Here is a 16,956-nt window from a genome sequence, read left to right on the forward strand (position 1 = left end):
ACATTATCTAGACCTGTGTAGGAATATGTCAACACTGCAGAAGGCTGACTGTAGGTGGAGCAAAGTAAGATCGACAACAGCAAACAACAATGACCATCCTATTGGAAAGTATTACAAACTACATCAGGACGTCTTATTCTATCGTCGACGTTCAGACAGTAATCAGTGGTGCGTCTGTATTCCACAAGAATCAGAAGCAAATATAATCTGGCATACGCATTTCACTTGGGGACACTACGGAACAAAGAAATGTATGCAGAAACTAACACTTACTGTTACTTCACAAACAAGTGGAGGAAATTTTACAACTAATCAAAACATATAGGCCTACTGTTTGTCAAAAGGCAAAGCCTGAGAATCGAGGCTGTAAAGTAGAATTGCATCCGATTATTCCCTGTGAACCTAAAGAAATTGTAGCGACAGACATAAGTGCATCATATTCTAGAAGTATAGGCGGTGTCAAGTATGTACTAGGTCTGTATGGCCTTTTCTCAATTTATGTGAAACCATATGCCATAAAACGAGCGACAGCCAACACAGTAATTGAAGGGGTAAGTAGAGATTATACACCTAGCGTTGGTAAACCCGTCGCCATCCTTTTGGAAAATGCATCATATTACACAGGATACAAATGGAGGAAGTTTCCGAAAGATAATGACATCAAAACGATTCTTATCTCAATATTTCGTCCTCAGTCTAATCCGTGTGAAAGGGTATTCAAGGAACTAAACCGTTTTATGTGAACGTACGTATCAGGGAATAATTCCAAGTGGTGAACTATGTGTCTCTTCTGGAGAAACTATGTTAGATGTAAAGGAAAGCAACGAATGGTGTGATCCCCTTCCAAAGATTCCTGGACAACTGGAATCCTACGACAACAAGATACGAGATTTATTAATTACCCTAGCAGAAACGAAAGAGTCAGAAATCACGAATCTGACAAAATTATAAAACTAACTCAGGAATTTACGATAGGTATGCAACTGCTTTTTCGTAATCACCCAAAATCTTGTGCATTGAAGCGACGTAAGCTAAGTGGACGCTTCCTTATGAAGATCCATACATTACTGTTTGCATTCCACATGCTGAGTCGTATTTGTTACAAAATCCTAGAACAAGTAAAATAGTTGAATTATACCATCATAGAGATTTACGGAAGTTCCATATAAAAGCATAAACAATGTCATTAAGAGACAAGCAAGTAGGTGAATTACAGACCACGAATGTAAAGCACAACGCCGTGTCTACAGCTTAAAAATATATTTTTTATTTCAGGTCAGCAGCTGAGAAGAAAGAACAGATGGCGAGGAAGAAAACTTTATTAAGATTTAAATGATCTCTACATGATGAATGATTTATTTATTATACTACATAATGAAGGTTATGCCAATCACTCAGGAATTTTCTGTGTAACAGTAATGACAGAAGAATAAGCACTTATGAACTTGACACAAACAGAAATCATTCCTAGAAACAGTAGATATGCACTTGAGCTCATGTGTTGTTGCGTGGCTTGTGCTGGATCTAATATTTTCTTTCAGGCTTAGTAGTGATAAAAAAAAATCGTGTGGAGACATAAATGAAACAGAACTGCTGCATAAACAAATGCATAGTACAATGTTTAGAATGACAGAAGTATTTAAACTGAAATCTTTTGAAAGAACGAACGAAATCGTATACATGAAGACAGAAGTCTTCTAGGGCACCATCACTGAAGTTCACTGTAGTGTACAGGCTATGGCAAGTAACAAAAAACAAATATACACGAGTGAATACTACGGGTGTGAGAAGTAGTGTGGAATTTGGAGGGCGAAATGTTCTCGGAAACGCGACGACAACCCACCTGCCCAATACAGCATCCAAAACATGGGTCGATGCAGAAATTCTATCACTCTTCCGCATGGCCCCACAAAGAACGAGCGTGTAATGGCACTTGTTCCGAAGACCGCCAGATGGAAATCGTTGTGTGTGTGTGTTATTCTGTAAAAATAAAGCATTGTGAAAAAAATTGTGTGTAAAGGATAGAACGGACCCGGATTATGAGAAAAGGCACTCTTAACAATGATGTCGAATAAACAGTTAACTTCAGAAACACTAACCTTAGAAAGATTTTAAGTTAGTCTGCGCATTTAACAAACACTGTGTATGACGGACAGTCTGCAAAGACATCAAAAATCATTAAATTGATGACATCAGTATATATATATATATATATATATATATATATATATATATATATATATGTGTCATACGATAGGTATGCAACTGCTTGTTTGTATTTACAATATATATATATATATATATATATATATATATATATATATATATATATATATATATATATATATTGTAAATACAAACATTTATTTTGAGTGTAAAAAACGAATTGCGTTTATTGTACTATCTGTTATATATTTACCTTGTTATTTATACATTAAAATGTATCATTTCCTCTTCTATTGATAGTCTTGATGTAACAAGCCAAATATTTAAACACGTGTGACAAAGTACTAAACCGTTGCACACTGTACTGTGGAAAGCAACGAGTTAAAATTTCATAGAGTGGCTGAGATACTAGTTACAGCGCTCCTAGCGGCAACCAACGCTAACTCGGCCGCCATGTTCTCCTTAGTCAAAACATTAGGAAAGCATTACTGTTGTTTGTGTTGGAAGTGTGTCAGCTGTTGTGATATTACTGCAATATTTAACTTTTCTAGTTGACTTTTTTGTTACAAAATATAAAGTCAACATGCCTGCAGTGTGTTCAGCGTTCAACTGCACAAATCGCAGCGATAAAACAACAAATATTTCATATTATAAGTAAGTATATTAATACCGAAATACGACACACGTTTTTTAATGTTTATTAAAGAGTCATTTGCATTGGAACTGTAATTATGCTTAAGACAAATGCAGGAAAGTAATTTATTTATCGTTGATTACAGATTTCCTTTAAAAGATAAGGAAATTACAAAAAGATGGGTTAAAAATATGAAGCGAGAAAACTGGTTTCCTACTACAGCCAGTTACCTCTGTTCAGCTCATTTTGAAGAGAAATACATGTACCACACAAATGTCCAGAGGCGCCTTTTGTCCAAAGCAGTACCTACTATCTTTAACTTTCCACCACATTTACAAAAGCAAGATAAAGTATTACGACCACAACCCAGAAAGCGATCTTTCGACAATTTGCAAGACAGTGCTGTTACAGTGACATCATTAGCACAAAGAAAGTCAATAATTTAATTTTACTCCGTGTTCTTATTACTTTGAATTACATAATTTCTATTATAATCTTATGGTGTAACTCTGTTATAAATTTATGATGTAACTGCATTCTTTCAGTGCCTGTCGGACCCACATCTGTTTCTGCTGACCACAATTACTGTCTACCAAGCCCTAAGAAGTTGAAAACACAATATAACAGAGTACAAGCAGAGAATGTGCAACTAAAGAATCGGATAAAGCAAATGAAGCAACTTAGTGTACGACACAAAAGAAGAATAGTGCAGTTACAGACCTTAGTTGCTGGTTTGAGAAGAAGGCTATGTAGTTCAGTTTCTGATATGTTAAACAGTGAACATGAAGTTGGCTTGTTGAAGGAGCTATTGGAACTTCAGTGCAGTGCTAAAGTATGCCATTATTCTCAGCAAATAAGGAAATTTACCCTGACCCTACACTTTTATTCTGCCAAGGCATACAGCTACTTACAAAAATTTGTAAATTACACCACCCAAGAACGCTTCGCCTTTGGGCAATGTCAGTGGGTGGCCATCCAGGTTTTACTGAGGAGGGTTTCACTAAAATTGCCTCTGAAGTCGAGAATAGCACAACCCAAATTTGTGCAACATTGATGTTTGATGAGATGGCTATTAAGAAGGACCTTGTTTGGGATGGGGAAAAATAGGAGGCTATGTTGATTTTGGGGAGGCTGGCATAGAAAGTGATGATAGTGAGGCAGCAAAAGAGGCTCTTGTGTTCATGGTCAAAGCGCTAAACAGAAATTGGAAAATTCCTGTGGGTTATTGTTTAGTTCACTCCCTATCTTCTACTGTAAAGCTAAATTTGGTACAACAGTATCTCCGAAAACTTGAAGACACTGGTGTTACTATAGTAGCTGTGGTTTGCGATGGTACTGCCACAAATAGATCTTTAATGGCAAATTTAGGGATCAGATGTGATGAACAGGGAGGACAGTGTTGGTTTCCCCACCCTTGAAATAATGATATGAGGGTATTTTGCATGTTTGACACAGCTCACATGCTAAAGCTGGCACGTAATTTACTTGCAGAAAAGAATTTTTTGTTAGATGGTACCATTTCAGGCAGTGATAGCATAATTAAATGGGAATATTTTAAAAAGTTAGTGGACTTGCATGAAAGGGAAGATTTGCATGCTGCAAACAAACTTAGGAGGCAGCACATTCTGTACCATACTCAAAAAATGAAAGTGGCTGTGGCAGCACAAACCCTTAGCAATTCTGTTGCAAATGCCATGTTGTTCTGCAAAGATTTAGGCATTAAAGAATTTTATGGGTGTGAGGCAACAGTTAAATATATCGAAATGTTAGACAGTGCCTTTCATTTATTAAATTCTTGTCACACAATGGGCAAGGGCACTAAGGCACCAATTTTCAGAGGGAACAGAGAGACAGTCTGTAAAAGGATCAATGAATACGTTAAGTATTTCAAGTCTTTAAAGCTTTCTGATGGATGTCCTGTTATTCTGTCTAACAGAAAAGTGCCGTTGTATGGGCTTATGCTGAATTTAATGAGCATAAGTCAAATTGCAGAATTGTATGTTTGGAAAGAAAATGCAGAGCTCAATTATATTTTGACCCGTAGAACAAGTCAAGATAACTTGGAATTATTTTTCTCCACCATTCGTAGTAGAGGAGGAAACAGAAATAACCCAAATGCTGTGCAGTTTAGATCAGCATACAGGAAATGCTTAATTGCACAGATAGAAGGTTCTCAAAATGGCAATTGCCAAGAATCAAATACTAGTATGCTACCTCCTGCTACCGTTCCATCACTTCCTTTTGCTAAGGTAAGCCCTGCAGCTGTAGACAATGATTATGTGCCAGATTATGCCTCACAGAGTATGTACTCTGAATATGTCATTGAGTAAATAGCTGGAAGTATAGTGAGACAGGTGACAAACAAAATTAACTGTACTGACTGCCTAGAAGTTATTTTTGCTTGTATTGGGGCTAAAAGAACTGGATTGATTACAGTGAAAGATGTGAAAACCAGTTTAATCAATCCAGCTAATGATGATGTTACACTTTGTAATGTTGCTGAGAAGGTTTTCAGAAATAATGAGGACATAATCCTGAAATGTCAGAAAAACGTTTTGTTGAGGTTCCAGACAGAAGTGTTGCAATTGGTGAGAGGCTCCTTATTTATAAACAATGAACATCTTTTTACAGAAACTGAATTTGGTGAAGAAACCCATTATGTTAAACTGATAAAACTGCTGCTCAAACATTATTTTGTATCTCGAATAAATCACTTATGCAAATCAAAATCATCTGAGCAGAGAGGTAATGTTGTGAGACAACTATACACGAAGCTTATTTTATTTAAAGGTCAGTGAAAAGACTGAAAAAATACGAATGTCAGTTAAAACATTGTAAAAATTAAATGTAAATAAATTATTTTACTTTTCTTGTAGATTATTATTATTATTGAATTACTATGCTTGTGTTAACTACTTGTAACACATATTTCAAATAATATTCTCGTTCACAGTGTACTGGTTTTTGAGGCTATGACTGTTTGCTTTGAAATAGCGACAAAAATATCGCATTTCTGCGCCCGTTACTGTTTCTAATAGTTAACCACAGCATGTTTAGAAGTTTCACCGTAATATTCTGGTGGTACCTGCTCTAATTGCATTAATTTATGGGCAACAAGTAACGTTATAGTGAATGGACAGACTTACTTGAGTTGTCTTGTAGTGTTATCTACATCGAAAAGTTTAGCCATATTTCGACAAAAACATCCCTTTTTGCTGTCAGTGTACACTAAAATCACTGCTGTCTATTGCTTGTTTTAGAAAAAATAAAGCTAGTATAGGCTATTTCAAGTAAGTCAAACGCAGTTACAAGGGGGCGGGACACAGCAGACGAATGCCTTGACTAAAGAAAACATGGCGGACAGAACTTCAATTTGCTTCAAACATGGCGGACCTATAGCCACTCTATGAAATTTTAACTCGTTGGTGGAAAGACAGCGAGCTACTGTTCATATCAGAGACTTGAAATATGAACTTTGCTTGACGTCGGCTGTGGCATATTCCGCGCACACTGAGACTACAATAATGCGCCAGAAGCGCGGCGCGCGGCTTTAAATTTGATTATTGTACATAAATGTAAAAGAGAATGGTATGTGCATGTTTTTTGAAGAAATTTGTAAATAAGCCCTAGAAGTCAATAGCTCGATTGTGGTTTGACACTCAGCCTCACTATTTAGGGCGATTGTAATAAATCATTTAAGGGAACAGAAAAATTCTGTATGGAATAAATACGCCGAGTAGCGTCAAGGAATTAATTTATTCATATGTGATAGGCGTAAGAGATATCTCAGATAATTTTTATTTGTAAAACAAAAGACAAAAACTTTCAATTATTATTCTTCTGTTCTATCTGTTAGAGTTTTGGGAGGAACGTCTTAGCTAATGTACCAGACGCTGTACGGCTATTTCGTTGATAAAGTAAGTCATCAAAAGTATCGGTGTTTTATTTAAAATAACCGCCTGCCGAACCTTATTGCTTGTGACATGAACAATTTGTATTTGTGTACAGTAATACTTCGCAGCAAACAATGCGAAGATAATTGACGAATAACAATGTCCGTTAACTAACATTTTACTAGCGGTCTAGTATTATAATACGTGTCCTTTCAGACCAGCATCCTGTATTTTCTAAACGAAAATGAAATGAGCGTCCGGCATTGTTGGCCAGGAGCTCCCATCCGGGGAAGTTCGGCCGCCGAGTCTATGCCACTTTGGGCGACTTGCGAGCCGGTGATGAAGATGAAATGATGACGAGGACAACACAACACCCAGTCCACGAGCGGAGAAAATCTCCAACCCAGCCAGGAATCGAGCCCGGGCCCTCTGCATGGGACACTAGCACGTAACCACTCAGCTAAGCAGGCGGACATCACTTAAATAATGAAGTCTGATGTTTCCTTGTCTGGTGACCGTAAATTACAAAATAACAATTTAATCAAACAGTGGAAAATCCAGGATGGAATGTAACAATATTATGAGAAGGAAAGTTGCTACCCCCATTATAGCGGAGATGCTGAGATGCAGATAGGCAAATCAAAAAGATTTTCACACTTAAAGCTTTCGGCCAATGGCCTTTGTTAACAACAGACAGGCATATGCACACACACATTTACGCAAACGCAACTCACATGCACGACTGCAGTCTCAGGCAACTGAAACCACACTGCGAGCAGCAGCCAGAGGAGTCTCCAGATAGGCCTTCGCTGGTCATCAGGGCTCAGTTCGAAGTGGGACTCGTCAAGAAGGACAATTCCACTCTAGCCAACGAGATTCCAGGCCGAATGTGCCCGACATCACTGCAAATTGGCTTGTTGATGTACAGAGGTCAGTGGTAGCACTGGTAGTTGGCGCAAGGGGTGCCATGAGCTCAGGCTGCTCAGGCTCGCGCATGCCCGCCCAGACGCGGGAGATTGCTGCGTTGCCAGTTGTAGGCGCTAAGACAAGCAGCGCCATAGTATAGTATAGTATAGTTCGCAAACTTACGTTTAGGGGGTAGCGGGTAGTTAACGAAGTAAAGCCACCATGGCCGCATTAACCCTTTCGCTGCTACAGAGATGTGCTCCCCGCATTCCGCGCTTTGGGCGACTTTGTAATCACTGCACTGCTCGCCTGTGCAGACAGATGGTGTTCCGACTGCTTTGACACACTTATCATTCGATTTCACAAAAACTATTTGGCCCAAAAATTTGATTTTTACACATCTTCTTGACTGATACATTCCCCTCAAAAATGACTTAATTTTGTTTCAATGTTCAACGCAGTTATTGTGCAGCATTAAATGTAGTACACCACTGCAAGAAATTTTGAAGAGTTTGCAGAGGTAAAAGTTACAGCGTATACTTTCCGTATGGTCGATTTTAGTTGCCACTACAAAATTTCAAAAAATTACATTCAAACGAAAAAAATTTATGAAGTAAGACACTTCGATATGGTTTTTAAATAAAGAAAATGTTAGGCATTAAACAAGGTTTGAACTTGGAACCTTTTGCATAGCAGCCAAATACCTTAACCGTTACACTAACGCAGCTTTCTTTCTTTTCTTTCTTTTTTAATCTCATTTTGTTCGCTTTTGTTCGTTGCATCTGGTCGGTGCGGACTTCGTAAGACACCCGTTCAAGTTCGTCGTTGATCGATTAATTCAGTTTTTTTATTACAGAGGGCAGCTAACCCTCTGACCAAACACGCTGAGCTACCGTGCCGGCAACTTATTTTGTCCGCTTTTGTTCGTTGCGTCTGCTCGGGGCGGACGTCGTAAGACATCCGTTTAAGTTTGTTGATGATCGATTAACTCAGTTTCTTCATTACAGAGGGCACGTAACCCTCTGACCGAACACGCTGAGCTACCGTACCGGCAATCGATTAACAACATTCCTGGAGGTGTTTAAACAAGCACGCAAAATACCGACAAACACTGTTGGTATGACTATGAATTACTCGCGTTTCATCGAAGTACAATAGGAAATAAACAATTACCGCTGTTCTTTATTGCGAAAAAGCGGTTAGTGAGAATGAATTTCCCTGCTATCACCTGAATTAGGAGGCTTATTGCTTGTTTGGTTTAATTAATTAATAGAATATGAAGCAACTGGTATAAAGAATGCTTTTTCCGAACTTTCTTTTATAGAAAGTCTGCTATCAAGACATTGCTTTTGTTCAATTACTTTATTTATGACTGAACGTTTCTAAAACTGAAGACACTCGTCCGTGTTCTGCACTGCAGTCGAGCTCTGGCAACGTCGTTCTCTGTTCATTGGCTGACTGTGTTTTGTGACGTCAGATGCGCAGAACGAACCTAAACTCGGCCGCCGTCGTAAATGACGCGCACTTTAGGACCGCCCCACAACAGGTGCGGCCTCTACAAGAAGGCAATATAATCGCCGCTCTTGCCAGCCTCAGTATTCACTCAGTATTAGTACGGCCTAGCAGAGAGTGCTACGATAGCAATGACGTGTGATCCATAAACTGTGTGTCAAACTTGCATGAACATAGTATACAGCAAAAGAAACTTATTTGCATGTCACCCATCACTTGCGACCACTTGTTGTAAATACATGTTAAGTATTGTCATTCTTCTTATTTCTTATAAAAACTATTAATGTGATTTTGCTTGAATTGTTGTGTAGCATTCTGAGAACGCAGCTTCCTTTAGGCACCCATACAAGACAAGTGGGCAGTACCCCACAATCTACGTCTTCAATTATTTACTGGATGTATTCCAATCTCGTCTTCCTCTCCAGTTTCTACCGTGTACAACTCCCTCTAGTACCATAGAAGTCATTCCCTAACGTCTTATCACATGCTCTATCATCCTGTCCCTTCTCCTTGTCAGCATTTTCCATATATTCCTTTCCTCGTCGATTCTGCAATGAACCTTCTCCTTCCTTATCATATCAGCCCATCTAATTTTTAACATTCTTCTGTAGTACAACATCTCAAATTCTCACAGCCCATGTCTCACTGCCATTCAATGCTGTGCTCCGGATGTACATTCTCAGAAATTTTTTCCTCAATGTAAGGCCTATTTTTTACTTTTCAACATAGAATTATAAATTCAAGCGGGAGCACATAACTGGTCGGTACGTTGACCTAAGTTTCGACATCTACTAGATGTATCTTCATCAGAATTATGTAATTTTACGATTTATCATAATTTCATTCTGTATATGGTTGCTGAGTTACATCCGTGTTTAAAACTGACCTAATTTTGAGACTGGTAGGCTTCTCTTAGCCCAGGAATGCCCTTTTTTAACAGTGCTAGTCTGTTTGCTTTGTCCTCCTTGCTCCATCGGTCATTGGGTTATTTTACTCCCAAGGTAGTAGAAATCCTTCACTTCACCTACTTTGTAGTCATCAATTATGATGTTAAGTTTCTCGCTGTTCTCGTTATTGCTACTTATCATTACTTTCGTCTTTCTTTGATTTGGTCTCAGTCCGTATTCTGCGCCCATTAGACTGTTCATTTCATTCAACATATCCTGTAAGTCTTCTTCGTTTTCACTGAGGATAGCAAAGTCATCAGTGAATCGTATCATTGATATCCTTTCATTTTTAATTTTAATCCCACTCTTGAACCTTTGTTTTATTTCTGTTACTGCTTCTTCAACGTACAGACTGAAAAGAAGGGGCGAAAGACTAGATACCTGTCTTGCACCCTTTTTAATCCATGCACTTCGTTCTTGGTCTTCCAGTCTTACTGTTCCTTCTTGGTTCTTGTACATACGGTACTATATATTACCCGTCTTTCCCTATAGCTTACCTCTATTTTTCGCAGGATTTCGAATATCTTGCATCACTTTACAATATCGAACGCTTTCTCCACGTCAACAAATTCTATGAACGTGTCTTGAATTTTCTTTAGTTTTGCTTCCATTATCAACTGCAATGACAGAACTGCCCCCCTTGCTGGCTTTACCTCCCCTACAGCCAAACTGATCGTCATCTAACTGATCATCAATTTTTTTCCATTCTTCTGTATATCCTTCCTGTCAGCAGCTTGGATGCATCAGCTGTTAAGCTGATTGTGCGACAATTCTGGCATTTGTCGGCTCTTGCAATCTTGGTAGTTGTGTAGATGAAGTTTCTCGAAAGTCTGACAGTGTATCGCCAGTCTCATACATTCTACTCACCAACGTAAATAATCGTTTTGTTACCACTGCCCCCAATGATTTTTCATATTCCATTGGAATGTTATCTGTCCCTTCTCCCTTATTCGATTTTAAGTCTTCAAAGCTCTTCTAAAATCTGATTCTAATACTGGATCTCCTATCGACTCCTGTTTCTTCTTCTATCACGTAATCAGATAAGCCATCCCCCTCATAGAGCCCTTGAATATAATCTTTCCGCCTATCTGCCTGTCCACTGCCTTTAACAGTGGGATTCCCATTGCGCTCTTAAAGCTTACCATCCTTGCTTTTAATTTCACCGGAAGCCGATCGACTTTTCTATGTGCTAAGTCATTGCTTTCGACGATCACTTCTTTTTCGATTTCTTCACATATTACATATTACTTCGCCTTAGCTTCTTGCATTTCCTATTTATTTAATTCCTAAGTGACTTTGTGAGGTATGTATATTACTATGATCACTGTAAATTCAGTTTCTTACGTAAATGTCGATATGCATAGCTCACACAGAGCCCAACTATATAGCTGAGTAATCTACAATATTTTTGTGTTGCCAAACAATCTCGGTGTGAGGGCGCTAGCGAAGTTACACGCATTCTAAGTCGAGCAGTGTTGAGTAGCAGACATATTTTGAAGAAAGGTCCGCAATTTTTCTTTATAAATGTGAAATGAGATTGATGGAATTGACGTATGAATTTTTTTTTTTTTTTTTTTTTTTTGCAATTATGGAGAGAGAAGTTAGGAGATTATTCGTGAGCTTCTTTGGAATACAGAGGGAGTGAGGTAAGTATGTAACTGTGTAGCATTGTTTTGTATTATTGAGATTGTAGTAACAAAGAAATACTATTGCGAACATTCAGTTGATTTTTAAAGCAATACTTTTGAATACAGAGTTTCATTTTAATTTTGCCAAAATTCTTTTCTTACTAGTTAAAATTCATATCCTTAATTCAGTTTATTATGTATGTACACACATTGCACTTTGTGGTACGGGATTTTCAGTTGTAGTTTTTAATGTTGCTCTGCTGCTGTAAGCTGTGTGCTGCTTTCGAGGAATCTACAGAAATGTTTGTCAAGACAAGAGGTGAGTGAAAATACATTTTAGGACCACGAATTTCTTTATAGGTTCACTTGCGCGTTTATTTCAGAAATCGGGTTACATTCAGGATAGGACTGCATTTTTATAAAAACAGATAGTTTCAGATTGTAGACAGTGTTGAGCAAATCATATGAAGTCTTTGTATAATTCAGTATAGTCAGAATTTTGCACATTATGCTAGTTTAAGTTATGTTATTAGTTTGTTTGGTAATCATTTTTGAGGAGTTTTGGAAGATAATTTTAGAAAAATTCGCTCAGATAAACAGACAAGCGGCCAAGTTACAACTTGTATTTCTGAATTTCGCTGAACGTTTTTGTACTTCCTTTTTTCGTAGGTCATGTGAGTATTTCTTCTGTTAGCCATGGTTTCTCGCTAGTGACCTTCCTTGTACCTCCATTTTTCTCTCAAACTTCTGTTATTGCCCTTTTTACAGATGTCCATTCCTCTTCAGTGTAACTGCCTATTGAGCTATTCCTTATCACAGTATCATGGCCTCAGAGAACTTCATCCCTTAGTACTTCCGTATCCCACTTTTTTGCGCACTGATTTTTCCTGACTAGTCTCTTAAACTTCAGCTTACTCTTCACTGTTACCACAATGTGATCCGTGTAAACTTCAGCCTACTCTTCATCATTACCAAATTGCGATATCAGTCTATGTCTGCCCCTGGGTATGCCTTACAATCCAATATCTGTTTTCGGAATCTCTGTCCAACTGAAATATTCATGTATCTCTCTGTCTTCTCCATGTATATCCGTTCCTCTGGTGATTATTGTACATTGTATTCCCTCTTACCATCTGAAATTTATTGTAGAACTCAATTAGTCTCCCTCCTCTCTCATTCCTTCCATATTCTCCTGTAACCCATTCTTCTACTTTTTCACGTACAGCCGCATTCCAATCCATCATGACTATTAGATTTCCACGTTCCTTTACATCCTGAATTACCCGTTCAAAATCCACATATATTTTCTCAATCTCTTCATCATCTGCTTGCGACGTAGGCAAGTATAACCGAAATATTGTTGTCGATGTTGGTTTGCTGTCGATTCTGATGAGAACAGCCCTATCACTGAACTTTTCACAGTAACTCTCTCTCTCTCTCTCTCTCTCTCTCTCTTCTACCTATTGTTATATCATTTCCTTTTGCTGTTGATATTATCCTATACTCATCTGAAGAGAAACCTTTGACTTCTTTCCATTTCACTTCACTGACGTCCACTATATCTAGATTGAGCCTTAGCATTTCCCTTTTCAGATTTTCTAGCTTCCCAACAACGTTCAAACTACTGACATTCCTAGCCCCGACTCGTAGAATGTTATCCTTTCGTTGGTTAGTCAATCTTTTTCTCATGGTCTTTTTCCCTTTGGCAGCCCCCGCCCGGAGATCTGAATGGGGGACTAGTTTGGAATCTTTTGCCTATGGAGAGATGATCATGACACATTTCAATTACAGGGCACATGTCCTGTGGATACATCTTTTTTTCTCTAATGTAGTGGCTTCCATTACCTTCTACATCCTTATGGCAATGGTCATTGCCGTTTCTTCTGCCTTTTAGGGGCAGTTTCTCATACCAAGGCCAAGAGAGTGCCGGTTCTAGGCGCTTCAGTCTGGAATCGCGCAACCGCCACAGTCGCAGGTTCGACTCCTCCTTCGGGCATGGATGTGTGTGATGTCCTTAGGTTAGTTAAGTTTAAGTGGCCCTAAGTTCTAGGGGACTGATGACCTCATCTGTTAAGTCCCATAGTGCTCAGAGCCATTTTGAACCAAGAGAGTGCCTTGAACCTCTGCCCACTCCTCCATCCCCTTTGACAAGATCGGTGGCAGATTGAGGGTAACTTCTTATACCGGGAGTCTTCGCCTGCCATTGCTGACGATATTTATTCAAAATTTAAGCAGTGGTGGGGTTCGAACCCGGAACTGATGACGTCTTGATAACTTAACAAAGACGCTACTTCTAGACCATAGGTCGAGAATAATGATGAATTCAGGGCTTTGAGTGTCTCTGACGATTGCCCGGGCCTCTCGTTGTGTCGTCTCTCTAGGTCGACTGCTTCCTTCTTGACGTCGTGCTCAGCGAAGGTTCACCCATGCCCGCCGACACTGGCGAATAGTGGCATCACTGCTACTTAAATGTCGAGTGATTCGCCATTTACTCCAACTAGCTTCTTTGAGTCCACCAAAACATCATCTCTCAAACGCTGACATCTGCGTTCATTGTTCACGGACCTGCCCACGAGACATAGTTACTGTCCAGCTGAGTATAAGGACTGAAATTCTCAAAGGCTTTGTGTCCTGGTATCGACATATCCGCTGCTTACTATCCTTACCAGCTGCATGGTGAAACTACGTTGCAGCGTCACACATTCCTCGATCGGTCACCAAAGTTTACAGTTTTACATTTTCGTTCGATACCTGTATGAATATTAGTTTATGATCAATGTTCATTACTCCTTCATGGTGCTTCGTTTTTTGTCTTACGAGTGTATATAGGGGACAGAAGAAGGGAATTCAGTGGTTAGAAGGTACTTTTAGCAAACTACAACTCGCGATGAAAAACCAAACGAAATTCAGCAGTACACAAGCGGAATACCAGATGCTGCAGTGGTTTCTGCATGGTTACAGAGGTAGCGACCCCGACCTACGGAGTTAGTCCTACGATCGGACGAAAGAGATCGTGATTAGACACAGATGTTCGAATGCTGAAAACAGTTTTCGGTATGGCCAGAAAAGAGGGCTTAGGAGAGCTCAGCAAGGCATTAGAGCAAGTAAAAGTGGATATAGAAAACAACCAGTGAACTGTACGCTTATCCATCACACAGATCTTGAAAAGGACATAGTAAATAATACACTGAGCTACACTCTTGGACTGCCACACTCCTGAACCACATTCGGGTATTGGTAGGTACCATCAGTCACGACTTAGACGTACTTAGAGATCGTCTGGATGACGTGGGCACTCAGCTAACGATTGCGAAACTGCTTCACACCCTCAATGACAGCTACGTCCGCCCCCGGTAGCTGCGTAGTCAGCGCGACAGACTGTCAACTCTAAGGGCCCGGGGTTCGATTCCCGGCTGGGTCGGAGATTTTCTCCACTCAGAGACTCATTGTTGCGTTGTCCTGATCATCATCATTTCATCCCCATCGACGCGCAAGTCGCCGAAGTGGCGTTAAATCGAAAGACTTGCACCCAACGAACGGTCTACCCGACGGGAGGCCCTAGTCACGCGACGTTTTTTTAATGATGGCAACAGTGACACATGTAAAGAAACCAACGAACTGCAGGAAGCGCGTTTACACGCTGTCCACATTCATCTAATCCTAGTACTCGTATCTCCCGATCAATTCATAGAACGGTATGCCGACATCCAGCAGAATTACCAGCGCTGATGGGATTACTAACAACAGCATGGGAAGAAATTTTATCGTTGTACTGTATGCGGCCACTGTCCTGGTTCACAAGTGGCCACCCAATTTACGATTCAAATGAAAATACCGTTAACTGTTAGGGACTGCTTATTTCAGTGCCACTTCTTCCACACCTGTGCAGCAGGGGGATCCTGCAGAAGTTTGTGAATTTAGAAGTACAAGAAATACTACTAACAACACTCGACAGAAAATCCCATACTTTGTTCTCCATGCAGGAATTACTGCACTAGCAAACCAGGCCAGTCACCATCTGTCCCACACAGTGGATACTCTCCATCCTTCGAACATGGGTGTTCACCCTGTTCCAATACAAGAAATCTGTGACGGAATGCTCTAAAGAGGTGACAACAAATAAAACGTAATTTTTCCAAAGGACAGGTTTGCATTGGTTGTTCTATATTGCGAACCCAGTTGTCATCATTTGTTATGAACAAGGATATATCCTTGTTATGAAAAAAATATATAACAGTGTGTCATGGTGCTTAGACTACAGGGACAACGATTATTAATCAATGGTACCTGATGTGATATTTCCAGACCGACCTTCTAGCTACATGTGACCACCACTGGAACCTCCACGCTAAATATCCCTCATATGTTAAAATACATACCCGACATATCCTTTGCCATCTAACCTGATGAAAACTTGACCTAGGTACCTAAAAACCCCTTTAGACCCAAACCCTACTCGCGGCACCAAATGGTCGCATGTCTATGGAACACTTATTCAGAAACATGAAAAGGTGCCATATACAACATCATGGCCAAGTCATAACCATAGAACCACTGGCGGACTGAGACTCGAGCTCAGGACCTTTGCCTTTCGCAGTCAAGTACTCTACCGACTGAGCTCTCGAAGCATTACTCACGACCGGTCCTCACAGCTATATTTCCACCAATACCTCATTTCCTATCTTCCATACTTCAAAGATGCTCTCCGCGCCTCGTCCTTCTAAAAACTCCGTGTTTTATTGTCTAGTGTTAGTGAATCAGCGATCATAGGGTGAATACAAAAAAGGAAAAAAAAGTCAGTGAATGTGAAGTTTGTTCCCAGGAGTGCTCTCATAACTAATATAAAAGGACACAGAGTGTATATGAACGTGAATATTTCAATGTGTACATTGCAGTCAACTTTCAAACAGGAATGAAGAGTGATACATTCTCCTAAGGAGGGAAGAACGTAACGTTGTTTGTAGCCACAGCACCGTGTTCTGGGCACAGCTCACTGCAGTCAGCGATCCATGCCCTCACAGCACCCTCAACAATCAGCTGCTTGCGCTCCTACTTCTGCGAGGCCATGATCAAGTTCTCAGTTAAAATCCATTTTTCAACAAGCCTTCCGCATGACAGAAGAACGTGTCATTGCTTCCTCTTCTGCGTAATCGGCCCCTGACAAGTAGTTTTTAACACCCCCCCCCTCCCCCACCCCCCTCCGCCCATGGACAGTCCAGCCATCAGTCAGCTAGAGTGCGTTATAAGAGTCGATAAAAAGTTGCGTTGCT

The sequence above is a fragment of the Schistocerca nitens genome, chromosome 2 (genome assembly GCF_023898315.1).
Source record: "Schistocerca nitens isolate TAMUIC-IGC-003100 chromosome 2, iqSchNite1.1, whole genome shotgun sequence".
NCBI lineage: Eukaryota > Metazoa > Arthropoda > Insecta > Orthoptera > Acrididae > Schistocerca > Schistocerca nitens.